General features: G+C 34.2%; 1 protein-coding gene across 2 annotated transcripts in view; it reads right to left on the bottom strand.

The window, feature by feature from the left end:
• Positions 1 to 21,888, bottom strand: part of LOC134539837 (FERM domain-containing protein 5) — a 168,743-nt gene that overhangs the window by 146,111 nt on the left and 744 nt on the right. The gene's annotated exons all lie outside the window — the stretch shown is intronic.

Below are 21,888 nucleotides of genomic sequence, written 5' to 3'. Positions count from 1 at the left end.
ACATTTTAAAAGACTTTAAATAACCAAAAACAGTAAAGATTAATATAATTATAAATAATTTAATTTATCAATTTTAACCCAGAGGTGAAACGAGAGAGACAGTTTTGTGTTCTACCGATCGTAAAAACTGAGCTAAAGCCTAGGTACACGAACTCTACAACAAACTGAAATTGTTATTTAAATAAATGATTTTGTGGATTGCTAACTCGTTGATCACGCAAAAGTGCAACATAATATTACGTATTTTTGAATGGACCTAAATGAACTGTTGTATCGTAATCATGTGTGCGACGTAAATATCCAGATGATTAACGAACATAATAGTCATTCCACAACACAGTTCAGTATTTTATTGATAATAAATTTTATTTAAATATTTTTATTTCATAATTTTTGCAATTAATAAAGTTTCAACGTATGTTAATTTTCCTCACCAATTTCCTGAGTTATGAATGAACCTGTCATATTAACTTATGCTTTTAGTTGTGTCTAATGCTCATTAGTGTTAAGTGGGTTAGGCCCTTGTGTAGCAATAGGCGCCGATGTAATAAATTGCCACACATATAATTAAATATTACACATAATTACCAGAACCTGAATAATATCTGTGTTGTTTGACCTACCCTTATACACTATTACAAATTATATATATATATATCAATATCGACAGAAAGTAATAGTAACCAACAGTCAAACCTATCTAGCATAATACATAATAGTGGCAAGTAGCCGAGTGGGGAAGAGCACAATATAAGTACTAATTTTCCCCCCAGTTAAAACGTAACACTTTCTTATTTTTTATAGGGCAAATGGAACATTGATCGAAATGAAATATATTTTTGAAATAATTTTTTTTCTTTTTACAATTCTAGGTCAAGTTGAATGTTTTTTATTTCGAAAATGCGACGTTTTTACAAGAGTTTCAAGAAGAGTAGGCGGTTGAATATTTGTGACATCCCTTGTTGGAGTGACGATTTTTTTTTAAATACCTAGTTGAATGTAATTTTTGGTTAACATAATACGGTCTTCATTTCTTAAAAGGTAAATGTCTATAGTCAGCTCATGTTAGTTGGACCTAAGGTTTGGCCTTGACCGGCGTTTGAGCCCGTATGTTATTCTGAATATTGGAACACTTGTGTGCCCAATGCTATGTTATCACGGCATAAAAAACCAGTGTCTTGATTGTTATTGTAATACTTCACTAACGGACTACAGACGAATGCTTAAATAACAATTAGGTAGACATAGCTATCTCTCTACATTTTATTTCGAGTTAGAATTTGTATAGGTATTATACATAAATAAAAAAAATCATTTCTTAGGAAACCAAATCAATACGTCCTTTATAATTGCTATAAATAGAACTTGTAAAAAGTGCACGGAGAAATAAATATTGATGTAATAGAGAATTTTATGCTTTCGTATAATATTTACTGAAGTTGAATAAATTCATATTTAATATTTTTTTTTATTTTCAACGAATGTTTTTGCAATTTTGACTTAATTTGATTTATGATTATGTAGTTGAAACTTACAGAGAAGTTTTACGGCCAGCCACATCAATTACGGCCTTTAAAATTATCCGCAGTAACAATGTGAATTAAAATTTAATTATGAGTATGTTAATGACCCAGAAATTTTGCAAACTATAGTTTCAATTTATATGGTTTGACGAAAGCAAATACGTATGTCTGTAAAATAACTTTTGTGAAGCCACTGGTCTTGTATCGCAAGGTCTGCAGCATCGTTCGTAATATCTCTTGCTATCCTTACTTTAAAAAGCGCTCTAGTTCCGCGAAACGATTGTACGGGGAATGCAAGAATTCCCAGAAGAGTACGCTGCACTGGTTGATGTTGTTTACAACTACAGCAAAATAGCACGTGCTGTTTTTAAACTAAGGGAAAAATTTCCGTTGTGAGGGATGGTTAGTAGGACTTCGGCTGTTGTTCGGGTGCCACGCATATGATGGAAGCGGTACAAGTACCAGGCTCGCGGAAAGGGAGTGTATGGTATACGTGTGCTGGGCAAAATGGATACTTATTCAGAGTAAACAAATTGAAAAAAGGAACTAAGTATCTACAGTGCGTGGAAAAAGAGGCAGTAGGGTGTAGGGCAATTCCACGATTAAGATTTGATGATACAAACAGTGTTATCGATATTAACTTTGGCAACCACTGCCACCAGCCCGACCCAACAAAATGCGCTGTACAGCTTCTGCAAGACAGAATAATCTCCCACGCATCTACAAACGGGGTGGGAATTTAACAATGGTGGATAATAAGGGTGGCAGACGTGGGAGTATCTCGATTAAAACTACCGACCACCGGCAATGTACGCCACTATCTCGCGTTGGAAATTCCGATGTCCAGCCCACCACAAGTCGAACCCAGATTTCCTTGGATGAAGGCTGACTTGTCAATTGCAGAACCACCAAATCTTCTTCAGGTGTTAGTACTATAGCTGAATTAAATGCACCAATTAAAGAAACTTTATAAAAGCCTAATCAAGTTAACGTCATAAGCATTTTACAATAAACTAAAGGAAGTAGTATTTAATGTAAGTACAATATGTATAACATGCATTGAAAAATATTGCATTGTTCAAATGCTATTATTAAACATTTTCTAAAAGCTATAAAATTTCTACATGTCCGCAACATATTCGCAATTTTCTAACATATGTTTAATAATAGTTAGATATACTAATTGTACGACTGTAATGCTTTTGCAACACATTCTTTGCCTTTATCACTTCTGACTGACTGGCAGGGTTTTATTTATATAAGTGCGGCCATAAAATAAAATTAATTTTAGCGTTATTGCTTTTACAGGATCACTATGCACGATAGCTGCACTCTCAAGTTTTGACTTCTGATCATACGTTTTCTTCTTGGGACAGTACGATTGTTTCCTTCGCCCCATTGTTGTAAAAGAACATTCAGAAATCTTAGGCCCATTCTACAATGACACAGATACGGAGACGAATCCCACGGAACAGAGCTTCTACAATAGCACGCCGACGGAGACGGACCCGCATGGACCAGCTCAGCAATGCTGAGGTCTTCCGTTTATGTTGCTCCGTTCGACCAATAGGAGCACGTTATTTTTTCACTGCTGTTCTCAAGCTACGTTTGTGTTTTCATACCTACAACTAAAATATATTTGTTTTGATTTATTTTTGTTAAATTTTTATTTTTTTATTTGACAGAAACAAAATGGAAACAAGTGTTGTGTTTGAATTCTTAGCGTGTTTTTCGTCGTGAAGAATTTTAAAAAACTGCTGATTTTCATGGTAAAATATTTACTACATATATGACAATATGAAGAAAAACTTTAAAATGAAATGTTTAAACGTAAGACGAGGAGAGTTATGCCTTCCATTATTTCGGAATTCTTTCCAAATGGCTATTTACTATATTTCCATATATACTACCGTATACTACAAGTATTTAAAAAGTAATTAATTTGATACTCTTAGTTTTATGTGACGTCACGCTTGCTATTTACCGGCTGTTTTTCTTACAGGTCTGTGTAACTGTAGAAAGAGAAAAATACGGACGGAACGGAACAACGATCCGTTTTCGTTTTTGGTCCCGTCTGATCCGTTACCGTTGCATTGTAGAACAGGCCTTACTAGAAAAACGTAACGATTTTTCACTATACGCACAGTACCTACTTACTGCATCACGGCAACGTATATTTATGGCAAACCCAGTATAATATCTGACCTATGCTTTCGAACTGAACATACATATATTTAGTTTACATAAATATTCACACTGTCGACTACGAAGTTGTCACGTTTTGTGGCTCTTCGTTCACTTGGAAAAGAACAGACAAGTAAGTGACAACAGCGCGGCATCATGCACTGGCCGCGCCAAGCACCTCCCAGCAGAGCACTCCACGCATTCTAGCGGGCTCTTCGGAAGCAACGTTTACCCACGTGGTATACAGAATAGTTAGTTCTTGGGCTCTTGCACAAACCAATTACCTTTCTTGAACGCAGTATACGTACGAACGGGGTCTAACTCTAGCTCTATCAGTTTACATACATGCTATTTTACAAATTCGTCGCTACGCTTTAATAAGATAAATTTATAATTAGGTGCATACAATTTACAGTAAATAATAATTTACATGTAAATAATATTTAATTTATTATTTATTGAATCACACTAATTTCTATATATGCTAGGCTCAAGATAAAGCCCCTGGGAATGAAAAAACAGCCAAATATGTTCGCTAATTATACTTTCATAAAATCTGTAAAATAAATACGAATGGTGCAAAAAAAATTATTAGGTGTAGGTACTATGCGTTTTTTTTGACGTGAAAAAGTCTAATACATCGATGAGCGCCGGCTGCACGCACGAAAAAGTGTCCCGTTACGCACATTGTCCCGTTTTGCTGTGTCCCGTTACGCTCATTTTATTTTTTTCTTTGCTAACCTGAACCTCCTAGAATTGCGACCAAGTCCGTGGCGTAATTCTGTTTTCATGCATTTCAATGTAACATTTTCATTGCTCTTTGCTAACCCGTTCCTCCTAGCATCGCTGCAGAGTCCGTGGCGCAAATATATTATTTTTTCACTGCATCTTGGTATTGGGTAAGCCATTTTCCTTCACATCATCCTTGAAACACTCCCATTAGTTTCCTACATTTCCTATCATCATCCTATCCTTAACAGAATAACACAGATTGGAATAAGTTAAATAGCAAACATGTATAAAAGTTATAGTTAAAATAATCTCTTCGTTAAAGTAATAAATATATTTGAATTAATGAGTGCAAATAAAAGTAAATTTATCAATTAAATTGTAGATTTCATTTCACTCCTCCTTTGCATCCATACAAAACAGTGATAATTCAATAAAAATGATTCAATTTAATTCATAAAAGTATGCAATCATTTCATCAACGTTTTGTTATGACGTTTTCACGTCAAACTATCGTCCGTAAACCGACCTTACAAACAACCAAATTTTTTTTGTTAAACACATTTATATTTCAGTTAAGTACGCATTTGCGGCTAGAACAAGATTTATTCTTAACATGAAAAAATGCACAAACCCCTGCGATATGTAAGGAATTTATGAAATGTAATTTTCAAGGCCCTAAAACGCCCGAATATCTCAACCGCGCCATTTCAGCATTTAGCCTTTCGGGAAACCATTGAAAACCGGAATAAATGTTTAAAAGTGGGACATTGTTTGGTACAAATATAATACAACAACTATTATTGCGTCCAAACCACATTAATACAATGCATAATTATGTTATGTAGTCATCTTGCATGACTTAAATGTTTTCCAACGTTTGAATAGCTACTTCAGTTATATATGTACCTCCGCAGTGCACAATGAAACTTAGGCATGCGGGCTAATAATGATATATGGAAGTGGGTTTAAATGCTATCATGAAATGATAACGAAGCAGTAACTGAGGAGATAGCTCGAGAGGAATGATTTTTTAAATCACTATTCCGTTCACCAAGTATCCGGGGCTACTAATCATCGCTAACAATTCATATAATAACTGACAATTATGATTTATTTTAATTAATTGTGCCACTTTACAACTACAGATAAGATTTTAAAATTTGCTGCTTTCGTTATAAAGAAAATAAGTTTCCAAATACTGTGTTTAGGTTCCTGGCTGGTAGGCAACACGCTTGGGATTCGGCGCTATGGTCAAACACGGATTCGGCGTTGTGGTCAAATACGGATTCGGCGTTGTGGTCAAGTATGGATTCGGCGTTATGGTCAACTTTGAATTCGGCGTTATTGTCAATTACCGATTCGGCGTTATGGCATTCGGTGTTGTGGTATTTCGGCGTTAAGGTACTTTTAAGAAACACACATAAATTCATTTAGTTGTTTTCAGTTTGCTCATGTGGCACTCCCGCAGCAACATTTTTCGGCGTTAATGTATTTCGGCGTTGTGGTCATTCGGCGTTGTGGTACACGGCAGTTTTCGGGTCGTCGGCGTTGTGGTCAATTTGGAATTCGGCGTTATGGTATTCGGCGTTATTGTACGTTCGGCGTTGTGGTATTTCGGCGTTGTGGTAACGACCCGCCACAACCTCGCGACACATCGACGGACAACACGCGTTCGGACGTCGCGTGGCCGCTTCCGGTCCGCGACGCGACGCACCGCCTGCACTTCCGGCGGCGACCGGAACTGACGCCACCGCCGCGCGGAAATCAACCAATCAACTACTGTCTGCGCCTGTCCTGAAAACTGCGCGGTCGCGCCGATTAACAACCGGTCAGCAAACCAAACCGCAGGTAGCAAAAAAAAATATATACATGGGGAGTGTGTTACGCGAGCGCGTGCGATCTCTGCCGTGTTAACAATTTCGCAAATAATAAATACGTAGATAAAAACGGGGAAGCACCACAACGCCGAAATACCACAACATCCGAAAGTACAATAACGCCGAATGCCAAATTGACTACAACGCCGACAGCTAGAAAACTGCTGTGTACCACAACGCCGAAAAATGTCATTGCAGGACTACCATAAAGGTTAGGTTAGGTTAGGTAAGGTAAGGTAAGGTAAGGTACGGTAAGGTAAGGTAAGGTACGGTAAGGTAAGGTAAGGTAAGGAAAGGTTAGGTAAGGTAAGGTAAGGTAAGGTAAGGTTAGGTTAGATTAGGTTAGGTTAGATTAGGTTAGGTTAGGCTAGCCTAGGTTAGATTGTGGTACATTTTTCGGCTTTACTGTATTTCGGCGTTGTGGTACACAGCAGTTTTCTAGCTGTCGGCGTTGCGGTCAATTTGGCATTCGGCGTTAATGTACGTTCGGCGTTGTGGTATTTCGGCGTTGTCGTAACGATCCGATAAAAAACACTTTATGTATGCACTGAAACACGCTGTGAAGCATTAAAAAGTATTACTACAAAATAAAGTATAGTAAAATATACTAAATTATATATATTATAAATTAATATTAATTTTAATGACACTATATTATTTAAATGAAATTATCTGCAAAAATGAATAATTTTAATGCACACGTTATTTACACATACTATATAAAGTAAAACGACGTTCCCATATGGACAGATATATTTTTTTTTAACGAAGTTCACCGTCAATCCTTAACTAATGTGTCGTTGACATCTATGTTGAACAATTATAACTTGATGATGGCGTTTGTAATGATTATTCCTTACCAGTTACTTTCTAGTTATTTAAGCACACTTGCAGCTTTAGACCTTTACACAGACAATCATTCCATACACCAGTGCTGGCCAGCTTCGCTCTTTTAGAGAATATAATAATATTCCTGAAACTAATCCGAAGGACTGACGCACATGAAAAAATGTTAAATTTCTTACAACATTATTTTTTATGTACTATTATACTGTAGAATAGCCAACAAATTAAAAATGTAGCATTGGTGAAGAAAGGAAAAGTAATATTGTGTAGCAAATACACTTATAATACGAAACTCGGACACTATCATAGAATTCTTTAAAATAATGCCGAGCGTGATAAAAAAAAAATTACGCAAAATTGCGTTTTAAATTAAATTTCTGGAAGTGAATCACAAGTGCCACATCCTCTGCTAGAATTCGCTGCCAGAGCAGCTACGTAGACTATCGAATCATTCAATTTACAAACAGACCAAAATTTTAAACTATATAATGAAACAGCTCCGATAAAAGCGAAATACTGGTAAAAATACTAAACACCGGCTTTGAACCTGATTTTCGACAAGGAATTTTAATTAAAACATTGCCCATCTCATTAAAATTCTTTATACTATATAGCAACTATAGCGGTCTTTGCTCGAGGTGATAAGGAAATAAAATCAACACAACGCAGACAATAGTGTATCGTATAAGTGAGAATTTACATATATATACAAATACAGTCTTGCTTGTAGGCCATCCAGACATGCCAATTTATGGGACAGAATTTCACACCAGCAAAACGTTCGCATCATCAGAACATTTCAAAGGGCGATGTATATCAGAGAACAAGTCGTTAAAGCTACCCCGGAACTGTTTGACAATCACGCGCCGGAAAGAGTTGTGTCCCGTAGTACAAACTGAACAAATTAATGTTTAGGGAAGGAATCTTACAAAACTCGACCCAATTCTCTGCTCTTATCCATCTCTGTGAACACAAACCTTCATATATTTCAAGACAATGACTCATGATTTTTTTTTTTTCAAGTCATACTATTATTTAAGGTAAATTCCTGTAAATAATTCTCGATAGCGCTTTTGCATTTTATGTTCCGTTCCCAAAATTTTGTCAGCAGATATTTACTGTTATTTGCGAGCCATAAAATGTCACGTAAGTGAATAATGAACACTTTCGAGTCTTTTAATAGCTCTTATATACCGCTTGGTAAAAATAATCCGGGGATAAGACAAAGGTTATTAGGAGATCCGACATGCATAATAAGGGGATCATAAAGAAAGAATTAGGTGTCAGACAAGATGTGTTTTTAGCAGCAGTGTGAGCTACAAGCGGCAGTCTATTGACGGCCTGTCGGAACAGGAGGGCATAGTGCAAAGCTACCGCGACTTGCCTTGCAGACAGCAGCAGGAGTCAATGTGTCATCTCAGACTGTCCGTAATGTGTCCTCCATGCATGGCGCGTGTCCCGGTGACACATCGTGGATGGACATGCCTTCTGTTCCCCCGTGAGTCGCGATTCACCGCGGAACCTGATAGTGACGTGTTCTCGTCTGCAGGGAACGCGTAACACACGTAAACAACCCAGCAACGATCTGGTATTTATCTTCTAATCATTTGTGTCTCATCACCAAATTATTTTGGCCAGTGTACTAAGTGAAGAAAGGTTTGTGACGAAACATGAAATGTAAGAGAGCAATCAAGATGAATTGACAGAAATCAACTCGTTAAACCAAAGTAATGTCATAAAAAAACACGTGTCAGACAAAGCCTTAATAATACTTTATATTCTTGTATTATCTGCATCTTATAATTTAAGATTTAAACATTGAAACTCGGTGTTTTTAACGTGAAAAACTTTTTTTTTTAAAAAGCTTCCATACTGAGGTCCCGCCAGAGTTGGAGAAAAATTTTAATATATCTCGTGACTCAAGGGTTGCATCGCCGAGTGTTGTATACATTCTGAAAACAGACCACTGTGCGTTGCCTGTTAGTGCACTTACGTCAACGTGCGTCTACGTCATTGAACCGTTAGGGGGGAGAGGGGAGAGAGAGTTGAAAAAGAGCCTCGAAATTCACTTAGCGCGACCAAAGAATTAGTCATAACTCCGCAACGGAAATGTTTACACGAGTTATGTGTGCGTCGCCTTGTGGATATGGTGGTGTTCTTAAAGGTTCGCTAACAAGGAGAAGGGGGGGGGGGGGGGAGGAATAAGTTGTCAAGTGAAAAGTTGTGCCGGGTGACAGTTTACAAAACCTTCTAAAATTTCTCGTTTCAGGTATTGCCACGCAATTAATACATACACATTTCTGCAAGTTTAAGAAACATAATAAGTTTAATATAATTACTTCAGCAATTACATTTATCATTTATATATTAGTATAATAGTATTGTCTCTGAACCCTTAATTTCTTTCTGTTGAATGTTCAAGGGCGAGTTAAAGGTTCCCTTTTAATATATATATATATATATATCTGTGTGTGTGTGTGTGTGTGTGTACATTTAGAAAAAAAATCTGCGCAACCTATAAATGAAAAAAAAAAAAAAGATCATTACAGATATTTAATAAAAATCAATCCAATGGGAATATATGTTTTTGAACGGTAATTTCAGAAGCAAGAACAAGCCCCATATACCATTCTCCTCAATTTTATGTCATTAATGCTTGCAATGGAACATGGGTACGATAATCAACTTAGCATAATTCCAGTAAAAAAACTAGCTCTTACTGATGTGATGGTAATCGAAAAGTACAGTTTACAACCTCAAAATTTTGTGATGATGTGTTGTTCGATTTAAACCTGTTTACCAGTCCAGTTCGGGGTGCGGGGTTTAACCAAATAAAAAAAAAATTAAAACACGTGTATTAAAAAAAAACTTATATTACTGTTGTTACGAGCATACTAGAGGCGGTGCCGAGATGCAGGCCAGTGGACCAGCTAGCCAACCAGCTGGCTTGTTATTCCACGGGTGGGGCTCGGTCAATTAGCGCGACACATTCCCTTGTCGGATTAGCGGCAGTCCTCGTTACCCCCTCCCTGCGGTTCTCCCTTCCCCGGCGCTTGTGTCATTGAACCCTCCGTCCTTCTGGAAAATTCTGCGGGCTCCCCGAGAACATTCGCGTGGAGTGGCGTAACTAGGACGTCTTTGTTCTGGGAGCTTCGGGCGTCAAGTCAATCCTGATGACGCGACACTTCAGAATGGTGCGCAACCATTCCAGAAGGGAGCCGAAGGGTATGAAAACGGCGACGCCAGTCTCCGAGTGAAGTGAAGCGAAGAGGGCAAGCGGAAGTGGACGACAAGCGACGGGCCTCGTGTGTAGAGACTGGTGCATGGTGTGCGATGGACAAGTGAGTAGAGCGGGGCAGTGTGTTGGGACTGTGGTGTGAGGTAAAGAGACGAGCAGTAGAAAGAGCTACTGTCGAGCCGAGCTACAGTGGGGAGAGTAAACCATGGACTAAATGAAATAATATGGAGGAATTTGTGTTGTAATTTAATTAATGGTGTAAACAATAGTTAATAAATATTACTGTATTTCATTAATGATACTATTCTTTTAACATAGACACAAACAGCAGTAGCCGTAGGCGATGGGCCTTCTCACTCAGTCGAAATTGCAGGTATTGTAACAGCTCACCTTTCATTACCCACAATAACATACTGCCTTGACTGGTATTTTGCGAATTCCCCCCAAACCCCCTTCCCCCGGGCCCCATGTCCAAGGCTTGGTGGGTCGAAAATGGACCAAGGGGGCCGCGGTTTGGTCACCATTGCTCTAGGTGAACCACATAACATTGGAGAACAATTGGGTAAATAATGCACACCTGCACCCTACATAAATAATTTTCATTCTGAGCGGAAGTGCTGCAAAAAAAAGTAGTCTGGTGTCAACCACCCCTTCCCCTCCCTAATTTACTTCCTCCACCCCCCCCCCCCCCCCGAACCAACACAATCGAACGCCATCATCCAGTTGAAGGTAGAGTCCATTACAGCCAAGCACCTTTCGCTCAATCTTTTTCTTCTCCACTATCTCTTCCGTCATGGTGTATGACCTTGGGGCATTAACACACTTTTTTTCCCTGCGATCAACCAGCTCTGTCGAGGGTATCGGCCAATAGGAAACCGTCGTTTCGTTTCGCAGTTTTATCGCCCGGGGGGGGGGGGAAGGGGGAGGGGAAGAGAGAAACACAGGAAACATAGGGAAACAAAATTCCGAGGCAACACAGGTGCAGAGACCAATTTAACGAGACGCAGGTTGCTGCTCGCGTTCCTCGAAACTTGTCGTCACGCTTGAAGGAGGGCGTACACACCACCGGAAATCATCTATCCGACGATATCTGGTCATCACACCTCCCGACAAATGTCTGGAAATAAATCTGAAACTGAAATCTCCGGTTAGAGAATTTATCTGCAGATAATCATGAAACCCACAACCGACGTCACAAAAATTTAATTGGTATTTTTTTTTACATCGAAATAGTATTTCATTGACATTTGAAAAGCTTGGGAAGAGACATATTTCTTCCTCTCCCCCCCTAAACATATTATTACTAACCTTACGGAATGAATGAAATTAATAAATTAGTGAAATATTGAATGTTTTGACAAATATATGTTTGAATGGATGATTAAATAACTGTATGAATATATAAATGAATGGATGAGTGGATGAATAAATGAATGGATGGATCAACAAATGAATGTATGAATATCTAAAAGTATGGATGAATTAATAGATGGATTGGGAAAGGGTGGATTGGAATGGGATAGGTGGATTGGAATGGGTTGGATTGATTAGAATGGGATGAATGAATAATTAGTGAGAGTTTAACATATCTTTGACATTGGGGTTTATTGGAAACCATGGGGTGATGAGATGAAAATGGAGTGTTGATAAAATGAGTGGGTGGGGGAAACGAGAATACCTCGAGAAAACAATAAGCCCCAGGCAACATCAGCCATATGAAGTAGTTTCTGATAATTAAGTAATAGATATGAGAGTAAAATGTGATTTTATTACCACAGTTCACGAGGAACCTAAAAAACAATCAGACCAAATTATGAAAGCATAAATAGTGATAAAATTGATAGTATGGAATTTTCAAAATAATTTCCATGACTTTCTCTGGTTCTCAAAAGAGTACTGAATAGGCTCCCAGTTATCAAGACCAAAATAATGGGTAGATATACAATAATTTGTTCCAAGTCATAATGGCCACATTAACTAAGCAAAGAACCCTAATAAAATAAACTTTAATAATTTATTGAAGTGAGGGGCATGCTATAATTTAGACGGCTAAAGACTAGTAACAAAATTAAAGGGAGAGGCGTACTATTATTTAGATGGCTGATGGCTTAAATAAAGAAAATCGTTAAAGAAGATAAGTAATGTATAAAAAAATAAAGGGTACAATCATTTTACTACTGAAAAAGCTAAAATCTTAAATTGAAAAACTAGGACAAGTATTTATGAAAGAAAACTAGTTTCTTTGTATTAGAAATTGATATGTAAAATCACTTATCACTTTTGGTAAAAAAAATAAACAACAGACTGAAATAAGGCGTACCTACATTCAAACATTTTACAATGCAGAAAAGATCAAATAACATTTCACAAGCAAAAAAAATAAACTTGATGAGAATAAGAAAGGCTACCTAATAATTAGACATGAATTTCATAAGAGCATCAAAAACTGAAGCAAAAATGTATAATGTAAATATTAATAGTTATACATTTTCAGAAATATAGGATACAATAAAGGAATCCCACCACTAACTTCAGAAAATTTCCCTGAATTGGCCCTGGCCTACCTAAAATTTTCCCCTAGTCTCATCAATATATATTATAGTACATATAAATTATTATACATATATAATACTACAGATGAGACTGAGAATATATATATTACAATACACATTATTATCAAAACAAATTTCAACAAACATAGAATATATTCAGAATCGGCTATAAAATGCTTGCCTACACAATACATAAATGTGTAGTGTTATAAACAAGAAAATAATATATTTTTCTTTGATAAAACTTTTAAAAATACAGTATTGTGCTTAAGTTGGTAAATATAAAAGATTTTTAATGGTACACAAATGTATGATTATGACACACATAGGTTTTAAGAAATTGGGATATTACATAGTATGGAAAAAAAACAACTTATACTGCTTTGAAACTAAATTATTATTAATTTTCTGGAGTTTTCCAGGTTTTGAAGTCATCTATTCAATCCCTGTTTTCCTGATTTTTCTGTTTGTAGGGAAACCTGCAAAAGGTATTCAAATTAATCTGAACTTTTTTCTTATCTACTTCTGACAGTTGTCTTCCACTTCATCCAACTGATTACAAATAAGAATAAGTTTTATATTTTAACATCTTTATACCTGAAAACACTTGGGAAAAATTCAAATGTGTTCAAATTAGCTGTAATATTTTTTCCCCCAGAAGTACATTAAAAAAAAAAAAAGATTTTAAGGAGCAGTGTGGCATTTTTTTGACCTTTACGTACTAATATTTTAGATTGGCCCATAAATTAATTTTATGATAGCAAAACTGCTGCAAAGCATCTCATTAAAAATATCTTCTTTTTTTTTTTAAATTCATTAAACATGAGAAATTGTCTCCTTAGACCAACATAAAAACTTTTTAATCACATAATTTAACAAGACAACTACACTTCATTGAGCAAGGCGACACAACTGTAAAATGTGAAGACTCGCACTCAGGGAAGATTGGGGGGGGGGCTGGATTAGAACTTGGTCTGCCACTTTTATTTTATTTTCCATGGCTCCCCAAAATCAATACACGCGAACATTAAGATAATTCTTAAGTCAATATCTAATGACCTCAATTGTCCACAATACATAAAACCAAAAATAAGCTAACAAACACTACTTTCAACTTTTCAACTAACCTGACAGTAAGATCATAAGATCTGAAGAAGTTAAACAACTACATGATTTAATTCCTATAAAGGTGAAAAAGCAGCCATTTATACAAATTTTTGCTTGATGGTACATCTGATTAGATTATTTTCATTTGTATCTGAAAAGACAATTTTTTTTTTCAAATAACAATAAAATACTCCAAAATAAATTCTAACTTACAAGGCTCAAAATCTGTCCATAGGTTCAATTCTTTTGATTAAAACCTTTTAAACACATCATTGGTATGAAGAATGTTGAACTTTCATTGACATGTGAAATATGTCAACAATCAACATCAAGATTCAGATGTCGAAATGCCCTAGATGTCATTGGCATAATACAATTTTCAATTTTTAATAATAATTTTCAAAACAGCAACATTTTATTGTGATATTAAATTGATGGGATGATGTAAACAACAGAGGTTTAGCATGAATGTCTAGTAATATTTAAAATTGTATCTATCATATAGTAATAAAGTAATAATGGTTAGTAAATGTGATGAGATTGTTATGAGACTAAAGAAATAACTGCTTTAAAACATCTGTAGTGCAAAAATGTAATGTTGCTCCTACCAGTAAATTAAAAAAAATACTGTTTTTATCTAAAATTATATTACTTTAAAATATCAGTCTGGTAACAGTAGCAATATAAAATAGTGATTGTGACCTGCTAATTACTACACCTATGAAATAGCTACCTCTCCCATTACAACTATTACTCTAAATTCATTTTTTTTACATTCCAGGATTCCAGGAATATAGTAATACCCTGAACTTACGCAATAGGTGGAACCAAACGATAACCATGTGTAAGTCGAATTCGCTTAAGTCGGGGTACAATTTTGCATATAAATACACACATACAAATTATGTTTAACTCGAAACAGAAACTAAAGAAAACAATACTTTAAAACAGGAATGTGTAATAAAAACTTGGTTAATACAACAAATTATATTATTATTTATTTATTATTTATTAATATTGTAACATGCCCACCAACAGCCGAGGGCTTAAGCGTAAACATAAACTAACGTTATCTTTAAGTACGAGGCTTCATAACAGCCATCTGAAAGATCAAAGATTGTTTTTCTTCTCAAGCAAATTTTTCTCTTAAAAATAGTGTTGATGAAGTGAAGAATTGAGATTTGCGAGACATTTAAAAAAAAAGACAAATGAATGGACGGAAATTTAAAAATAGTGTAACTCTGGATTGACGTTACGACGGGGTAGCGTAAGTCAAGGTAATACTGTACATGTATTCTTGTGTAATATGAAAATGACACAAAAAAAAGTTTAGAGTACAATGTAGTTAAAAATAGCATATATATCTATATTGTTTAGCTACTTTCCTAGAGTATATTTTAAAATTATCAAAAATATTTTAAGAAATATAATAGTAAATTTGAACTTTTTTTTTAAATATATTAAGAACACATTATTGCAATATGAGATATTCTAGGAAAAATGTTTGCGACAATGTGGTATAAGATATAAACTTAAAATGTCAACAGTCGTCTAAACTAATAATAAAACTGTTCATGGTAAGTCTCTGAGCACTGGATGAAATTAAAGAAAAACTTTATAAATTATTACTTACATTATTTCAAACACAAATATATAGTTCTTGAATATTCTGTCTGTGTGTTAGCTCTGGCAACATCTTAACACTACTGGATGTTTGATGAAGTTTTTTACAAGCAAGGTCTTCAGATAACTTAAAAATTACAATTTATATAATTAAGACTTTATATTGTTGTATTTTGTCTAGTATTTCATTTTGTTTTGTCTTTTTTTTCTTCGTAATTGTCTATGTATTAGTTTTTATTCTATGGTGCATATCACTCATGTTTTTTTTTAATTGTAAGCAAGCATGTTACCAACAAAAATAAGTAACAATCTTATAAATAATTTCACCCATAAGGGGGTATTATAATGAATAATCAAATATCAGAAGCTATTCAAGCATAAGTGAAGATGTTAGGTATGAATAATGCATGTATGATAGTGCCCACTCCTTTTTTTACCATTTTGCTAAATTCTACTCTAAAAGTATCAAAAAGGAAGAGTCTGATTTTATAAAGAATATTCATGTCTCCAAATCTAATAAAACAGCAAATAATAATCTTATTATAAACACCATAATAGCTATAGAGTTATGTACTGCAATTCTTCCATTTTTAATATTTAACCACAAAAGGGTTTAAAAATCAAAATACCAACTCTAAAAAATAGGAAAGTATAATAATGTATACAAATAAAATGCAAACAAACACTGCCAAATTTTTTTCCCCTTCTTTCAAAATCCCCCTCTCCTTAAGGAGTGTAAAATAGGTGGTTGGGATTTAAAAAAGAAAAAAAAAGAAAAAATCATAACTTCCTTAGTAGCTAAACTATAAAATCTGTTTGAATTGTTTGTAAATCTTTTAATTTCTACCTAAAACATTTGTCTGAAACAATTGTTGATAAGACCAACAAACCATTGTTGCAGGGAGTTGAAAAAATATAAAGAGTAGAATTTAAAAAAAAATCATAATTTACGTTCAATGTACACTTTTAAATCTGTTGTGTTTTACTATAAACCCCTCAAATTATTAACTAAAACTTTTGTCTAAATAATTTTTTTATATGACCAGCCATAAGTGCAAGGGGTTGAAAAAACAAGGGTTGGCAGACAAAAAAAAAAGTAACTCCCTTCATAGGCAAAATTGACCGTGCTGAGCAGCATGTAAGAACAAACCAAATTTGTACAAATTGTGCACTTATCTTATAATTTTTATCGAAAACCTTTGTCTGAAACAATTTTTGATTAGACGAACCATTGCTGCAAGGGATTGAAAAATGGGTGGCAGAATTTAAAAAAAAAAAATTGTAACTCACTCAGTAGGTACACTAGCAAATCCGTTTGAATTGTTTGTAAATTTTATAATTTTTACCTAAAAATTTTGTCTGAAACAATTTTTGATAATACAAACCATTACTGCAAGGGGTGGAAATAAGTGTAGATAAACAAAATGTCATTACTTTTTTTACTACATTTACTTTCATTTCCATTATAATTTATTGTAAAACTCCTAAACTCTATCTAAAATTTTTGGCTGGAACAATTTTTTTGATTAAATAAACTTTTACTGTAAAAACAGGGGTTTTAATTTAAAAAAAATTATACTTTTGTAGTTTCAAATTCATAGGAACTGATTAATAATTATTTTAATATAACCTTATACCTTATTATTTTGTTAAGGTATGCAAGTAATAAAATCCCCTAAAACAAAGTTGCTACACAGCATGGTCAAAAATAAATAGAAAGAAGCATGTATTTTACATTCAAGATGTAGTTTTTGACATATGCCATTGCTGATTATACTGTATGTCATAAGAAACCTCAATAACAAACAAGAAAGATAAATATAAAACACACAAAAAAAGCCAAAATAAGGTGATGTCAAAAATGAATAAATAAATAAATAAATTAAAAAACATTACAGAAAATTCTATGGAAGAAATTAATTTAAAAAAATTAATCAGCTAGCGATGACAAGACAGTAAAAACAATAACAGTAAATAAAAACAAAAAAAATGAACGATGATACTAACAGATAAAATGGACAACAAAGCGACAACAGTGACACAATGGCGAACCCATTATTGTGACAAAACAGATATTCTGGACACCACAATGGCGAAAGTACAGAAAAACACCATAGGCTTCCATATATATATATTGTATACACTATATATATAAGGCTGGGTTAATAATATGCAATAAATGCATAAAGCCACACACAAATAACTCAAGAAAATCAGTAATTTATAAAGCACGGATGTCGTAACACATCAGCAAACGTACAACTTGAAACTGTAAAACAGAGGAAAACAAAATTTCTTCACCAAGCATCTTGTTAGTTTATATTTATCATGAAAATATTGTAAACATGTAAAATTACAAATAATTTGATTCAATAGTCCCCCCCCCCCCCCCCCAATTGTGCAAAAGTTTAACAAGTGAAAATATCATTATATCACAATGTCTACATATTTAAGTTTTCGTAGCACTCCACTTTAAACATAGAAGGCGAAAACACAAGCCGAAATGGTGAAAACACAAACCAAAATGCAAGAAGTTGAACATTAGGTCATGCTTGCGTTGCGTTTTTGCGGATTGCATAGTTTTTAAAAAAGTATTTGAAAACATTGTTATTGAACTTTTTGCACCTTGCTTTTATTGTGTTATCGCGTTTCTTGTGCGAGTTATAACGTCTCGTCGGCAGTGGGGTTAAGATAAGACGTTGAGAGGGGGCGAGACAGGAATGACACTTTGATGGAATGAATGGGTGGCGGAAACAGGAGTGCTCTCAGAAAACCCATCAGTGAACTGCAACATCTGCCACGTTTACCACCTGCTGAAAAACTCAAGTTTGAGCCGCTGAGAATCGAACCTGCGTCACTTGACCATCATGATCGTAAAATGTGTGATAATTTTTGCAAAGAATATTGTTTGGTACCAGAATACCAGAAAACATGAGTTGCCTGCTGTGGAAGGCAAGAGATGGAAGTACACAGACAGCAGTTGAAGATAAATGGAATAAATTTAAATATGAATGTTTTGAAGCGCATCTGAATACCAAATGAAGGTAGTGTACATACGATATGAAATTTTTCATCAAACTGTGTTAAAAGATGACAAAACCAATAAAAACTTTGTTAGTGTTGTAGCAAATTGGACTTATTACAGTAATTAGCGACAGGCTCTTCAATTTATTACTTCAGCAATTTCCCAGAGTTTTTTCTGTACCACGTAATTTTTTCCCCCTTCTCGCAGGTTTTAAACCATCTTTAAAAATCCTCGAGTTTTCCATTTTAAAGATTTTTCCAGTCTGTGGGAATCCTGTGTGATTATAACCATTTTCACGAATTAGATTTGTTACAGTTATTCGACCTAACCCCTGGTAATTAGTGTTATAAGGTTATGAAATTATGTCAGCAAGTTTAGTAAGATGTGCTCCAGGAAAGTGTATGGCATACCTAATCCAAAATTAAAATACACATATTGTGTCGCATAATTTTTATTTGTATTGAGAATGGCAAATGAACCATGGAATATTTGTAGGCAGAGTACCAGTATACAATGTGATATACATAAGTTATATTGTGTTTGAGAACAGAGGCATATGAAGGCAAAGTGAAGGGTAAAGGGAAATAGAAAAGAAGGAAAGAAGAATTTGGAAGCAAACAGCAGGAAAAAAACGGTTCTATACCCCCTTCCCACGAAATGAAATTCTCCATATGCTCTTTCTGAAGTCTTGTAGGACACCAGCAGCAAAAGGTTTTTGGGCAGAACACACCGATGCAAAAAAGTAATCATACAATGTTTCATGTAAACTTCATGTGAAATACCACCAACTAGTGAATTTTGTGATGGATACAAAAAATCATAAAATAAACTAGAAAAGCCTCACAATACAAAAATACAAAGGCTATTTTGTGTATAGAAAAGTAAACGAAAATCTAAACCATTCTACTACACTAAGCGATAGAGTAATATTGACTATCGATACATTTTTGCATTGTATAGAAAACTATAATTCCAACCATTCTAGTACAATTTGAGATACATAAAAAGGTTAGTAGTTACCTTACTAACATTTTGTATTGTAATTATATTTTTATATTTCCTTCCCAAACCTCAACTTTCCAATACTTGTCCAGTAAAGAATTAAGTCCTGCCAACTTGATGAAACTAATATTATTCTGTTTACTAAGTATGTTAAAGGTTATAGGTATATGATAATTTGTATTTTTACCTCCTATATTGTGAGTTAATCACCTTTTTTGCAATAAATGTACACAATTTGCCTCTTCCCGTAGTGAGAAGACTTTGTTCGTCTTACCCTCAGGTGTACCGAGCTTATCTAAGATTGCTGGGATGGGGAAGACTTCGGCAAGTACACTATCGAACAAGCTGCCTTGATATTTAAAAGAAACATACTTTTTTCAAAAAGACAGCTCTTTATAGAAAACACAAGAAACAAGATTAGCCACTCTGGTAATTCTAAAAAAAGGGCATTTTTACTTGGGAGGGGGGGGGGGGGGGGAGAGTTTGTAATCTCCCGATTATCCGCGAAATTAAGTGGCAGAACTAACGCGGATAGTGAAAATCGTGGATAATCAGCAAAAGAGCCGAAAATGGGAAACAAAAAAGGAAACATTAATTTAAACTTAAAAATTTAAAAATTTGTGCACAGTAAAAGTTAGAATCAACAAATTTTTTTTAAATAATGCTAAATTTTTTGTATTTTACTGAATAATTAACATACAATACATTTCAGTAATGTAAACATAAAAGTCCTCGGTACTTACTTCGTAACAAGGATACAATTTAGAGAAGGCCTGTGGCGTTTTACTGTATACTGCACACAATATACTAGTCAGTAGATTTCAAATTTGCTCAGTTGTAACAAAATACAGATTTACATATGTGCTGTATTTTTTTGTAGCATGCGCGGATAATAAGGAGTTTACTGTGTGTGTGTCTATATATATATATATATATATATATATATATATATATATATATATATATATATATATATATATATATATATATATATATATATATATATATATATATATATATATATATATATATATACTTCTTTACAAGTTTTCCAATTATTCCCTATAAGTGTGTGTTGTGATACTTCAAGTAGTTTAGCAGGAGTTAAAGTTTAAACAAGTGGTTTTGTTAGGTTTATATTTTAAAAAACCATAATATTGTGAGAATGTTTGATTGGATTAGGTTTTATGCTTTTAAAATACTTTAAAATAGTGTGGCCATATAGTTAAGTTAGTTATATTTAAAATATGTTAAAATAACATGACCATTCAGTTAGGTTAGCTACATTAAAAAAACTGTTAAATAATTGGAATTGTTAGTACTAAGCCTAAACAACGGTCCTAATATTTTATAGTTTTTTTTTTAATGCAGCTGACCTGCCCTAACCATTTTTTCAGATGATATCAAAGTATTTTTAATGGAGCTACCCTAACCTAAGGACCTGTTCATACAAATTCACAGTAGTTACAATGTAGCTAATGTAATCAACAGTTCATGATTTTATGCTATTTTTATGTCCCTAATCTAATAATACCACTCATTTAAATTGTAAACTACTGGAAGTATAGCAAAGCTCTCTTAGAAAGTGATAGGAAAACATGTCAAGATCTAAAACAAAAGAAAGTATTTTAGCATTATTTTTTTTTTACAAAAAAGTGGCTTTGCAGAACTACCACTACTGTAAATTTATTTTCTGTATTTTTTTTTTTAAATTTATATACTTACACGTGGAGATTTTGAGTGGCTAACACACTCGCTGCAGAATCAATGGGGGTTTCAGAAACTAAAAGATTACAATAAATATTTGTTAATGTGCTTATTTAATTTTTTGCCATGTAACTGTTGTATTTTTTTAATAACATGATTGTCCAATATATTTGTGCAAATTTGTAAACACAAAAGAAAAGATCTAATGGATGTAATACAATAAACACTCAAAGATAGTCGCTGAGCATTGCAAACTTTACTAATACTAAATATATTTTCTTTCTGTTACTTATACATTTGTCAGTAATCAGAAGGAATTATTTCAATCTTGGAAAAGATAGTTTAGAGTGACAAATCTTAACAGAGCATTTCGGTACAGCAGTGTTGAATCTAAGAACTACATTCACTATCAATAATTATACATATAATTTAAACTAAGACTGACTATCACAAAATGTTTAGGCCACATGAA

The sequence above is a fragment of the Bacillus rossius genome, chromosome 16 (genome assembly GCF_032445375.1).
Source record: "Bacillus rossius redtenbacheri isolate Brsri chromosome 16, Brsri_v3, whole genome shotgun sequence".
NCBI lineage: Eukaryota > Metazoa > Arthropoda > Insecta > Phasmatodea > Bacillidae > Bacillus > Bacillus rossius.
The sequence above is the reverse complement of the archived record's forward strand: the minus strand, read 5'-3'. Positions and strand labels throughout refer to the sequence as shown.